Source organism: Terrapene carolina, unplaced genomic scaffold, assembly GCF_002925995.2.
Source record: "Terrapene carolina triunguis isolate 2854851 unplaced genomic scaffold, T_m_triunguis-2.0 Scaffold131, whole genome shotgun sequence".
Taxonomy (NCBI): Eukaryota; Metazoa; Chordata; order Testudines; family Emydidae; genus Terrapene; species Terrapene triunguis.
Window position 1 is genome coordinate 26,537,472 of NW_020664482.1, and position 3,809 is coordinate 26,541,280.

Sequence of the window (3,809 nt, forward strand, 5' to 3'; positions counted from 1 at the left end):
TCAGGGTGCAGGGAGAGGGGTAGCTAGGGGCTGTATGCAGGCAGGGGATAGCTCAGGGTGCAGGAAGAGAGGTAACTAGGGGCTGTGTGCGGGCAGGGGGGTAGCTCAGAGTGCAGGGAGAGGAGTAGCTAGGGGCTGTGTGAAGGCAGGGGGGTAGCTCGGTGCAGGGAGGGGGGTAGCTAGGGGCTGTGTGCGGGCAGGGGGGTAGCTCAGGGTGCAGGGAGAGGGGTAGCTAGGGGCTGTGTGCGGGCAGGGAGGTAGCTCAGGATGCAGGGAGAGGGGTAGCTAGGGGCTGTGTGCGGGCAGGGAGGTAGCTCAGGGTGTAGGGAGAGGGGTAGCTAGGGGCTGTGTGCAGGCAGGGAGTAGCTCAGAGTGCAGGGAGGGAGTAGCTAGGGGCTGTGTATGGACGGGGGGCGCTCCCAGTGTTTCCAGTTTCAGCCCCACGCTGCTCCTGGCTTGGGGAGGGAAGTTTGCCAGCTTCAGCCCCATGCTGCTCCCGGCTTCGAGGGTTTGGGAAGGGGCGCTGGCTTCAGCCCCGTGCCACTCCCAGCTTCAGCATTGGGGCTTGGGCCACTGGGTTTCAGCCACAGGGCTCTGCAGCCCCCCGAAAGGGCTCGTGGACCCCCAGGGGGCCGTGGATCCCCAGTTGAGAACCGCTGCTCTAGTTAGCTAAGACATTTCTTCTCGTGCAAATTGCTACCATTATAGCTTTAGCTCCAATTCTAGGAAGTTGACAGTGCCCAGAAGGGCTCTCACTCCTAGAAACAGTAATGACATTTCCTTGATAAGGTACTTCAGCAGCTGCAAACCTTAAAAAAGTGGATCCTTTTTTAAAGGCTAATCCGGTGTACCCTCAACTTCCACTGCAGTAAATAGGAGCTGAAGGCACTCAATACCTTTCAGGACTGGACCTTTAGCAGCTGAATATGTGACTCAGAGTATCTCTGTAGCAATGACACTGTATTTACAAATCTTAATAGAATTATGGATCTAGCTAATAGTTATGTTGTGCTAAATATTGCCTGTATTTTTTCCCTTTCTTAGATTAAGTGTTGAGGATTTTTAAAAATCATTTAGTTTTTTGTGTATCATCTGTACCAGAATGATACAATCAGCTATTTTTGTTAAGTTGCCCCGGGGCTAGGGTGACCAGATGTCCCAATTTTATAGGGACAGTCACGATTTTTGGGTCTTTTTCTTATATAGGCTCCTATTACCCCCCACCCCGTCCCGATTTTTCACACTTGCCGTCTGGTCACTGTACCAGGGACCTTCATGATTGGCTGTCTAAAATGGTGTTATAATGGGTACCTAAAAATGTGTTACCTTCATTTACTGAAATAAAATGATGCACCTGCCATACCCTCTCTTTTTTCCCATTCACTTGTTAGCTTATTGAAAGAGCCTTAATAAGCATTACTTTTACATTTTCTCCTCTTCCACCTCCATGCTGGGTCTCCTACAGTCTGGCTCCCGCCTGCTGCACACTCTAACCTGCTCTCACCAAGGTTTCTGACATCCTCCTCTTAGCCAAATCTCAGTGCCTCTTCTTCAGCCTCATTCTCCTGGATGTCTCTGCTGCTTATAACATTGTCAATCACTTCCTCTCCCTCATGGCATTGTCCTCTCCAGGTTCTCCTTCTACTCCTCTGTCCATTCCTTCAAAATCTCCTTGGAGGGTCCTTTCCCACCCATTTTTGTGAGGGTTCCACATTGGGTGACCAGACAGCAAATGGGAAAAATCGGGACGGGGTGGGGGGTAATAGGAGCCTATATAAGAAAAAGACTAAAAAATTAGGACTGTCCCTATAAAATCGGGACATCTGGTCACCCTAGTTCCACAGGGCTCTGTTCTTGGGGCCTTTTTCTTTTCTCCTTCTGCAATCTCTCTTCGGATGATTTCATCTGCTCACTGTAGCCCATAAGGCCTTTCAACTAGTTGCTATACTGTATAATGTATTTTCTTCATTGGTTTGGTTGATTATATCATTATTTTCTTGGGTTTTGTTTATGCTGAATTTCAGTATATGTTACTCATAAGAGTTGGCTGTAACGCAAGGAACCTACAGGGCTGTACCCTGTATGATTAGCTAGAGTAAGTTAGCATAAGTGTTTGTAACCTTTGGCATAGATAAATGGCCTACCGGTTACCCCTTTTGACTTTGGGGAACTGAGTGGGGAACCAAACAAAGAACTGAATGTGTTTACCGTAAGTCTGGAACAGACCGGTAACCGCAGGGTACACCACAGAAGATGGAAGTCATGATTTAGGCCAAAGATAACAGTTTCGGGGATGAGATAATCGATATTAATATGTATGAATACATGTCATAATATGTTAACCTATAGAGTAAGTGTACCCAATGATTTATCTAGGTGAGGAAACAGGATTTGGGCATGGTACGTTGGGCAGGGCCAGGACCCTATAAGAGGGTAAACAACCATGCAAGGGATCGCTCTTTCCTATCTTCTATCAAGCTATCAACTCAGCCTTGCAATATAGCTTAGCTACTCAACACTCGAGCCTGATCCCTACCAACTTGGGAAGCCTGGACCATCGAATTCATCAGGCATGCCAGAGATGAGGCTGGTCCTCTGTCTCCCACTACCAGGTCTTCAGGGAAGGGTGTGAGTATGTTAGTTTAGGTAGTCTTTTAGAATAGAAATGTTAGCACCCTGGGCCATAGAATTGTATTACTGCTTTTTGACTCTGTGTTTTATATCTTTGATTATTCTTTCATTCATTTTAATAAAGATCTTAACATTTTGGTATTGTCCTCAGTATAAGTGTCCTTGCCACATAACCCAAGGGTCCTCTCATGGCGTTGAACTCTCTGAGTTTTCTAACCCTGTAGCCTGAAATAGGACAAGAACCTAAATATCTTCTGGTCAGATCATTGGCAAGCCGTAATAAACTAGTCCATAAATTCAGGTCAACATCACACAGTTTCAGCTACCATCTCTTTGTTCCTTATTTAACTCTCACCATCCAATCCTGCATCCCAAAGTGTCTCGCATGTCAGATTGTCTCTCTGACATTTGGCTGCCCCACTGGCAAGTTAAAATTAACATGGCCAAAACTGCATTCGTGATTTGTTCTCCAAACCCCTCTCTTCTCCACCCTTTGTCACTGTTCTTCATTAATCTGACCAAGTTAACTCCCCCCCCCCCTGCATCCCTATCCCCTATGTTAAGTCTGAACTTCTTGTCCTTGCTACAACTCCTTTCCTGGGATGATCCTGGAGTGGCACAGCAATGCAGCAGCATCCTGTGCTTACGGGATACAGTCTAGCTTTAAGAGAGGCATTCTCAGCTCCTTTCAATGAACCCAACCTCTCACCACAGACTTTTATTAGTAACAGGCTTTTGCTAATTCATAGGGGGTTGAGTAAAAGTTTGTCTGCACATCTAGAACTTCCATCCAGTAATTTGAATGAACCTCAGAGATATGGTGGGAAATGAGCAGTGCAGATAGAGAACATCAGAAGGATGAGGATTCTGTCTGTGGAGGAGGGCTGTGGTGGTATAGCATAGATTGCAGCACAGGTGATTCTTTGCTTCCTCCTGCTCTGACACAGTGTCCATCACGTCAGACAAACTACCAAGGGTCTAGTTCAGTAGTGCCCAACCTTATTACACAGGAGGGCCACATAAATATAAGCACAGCCTTGTATGGCCAAACAGATTCTACATATTTTAATAAGATTTAAAGTCACCTATATTGATTTATATTTTAAGTTCAGCTTGTTTTGTATGTATTTAGAATGTGCAGTATTGTCTGTTTACACACTTGTGTAAATTAAAATGAT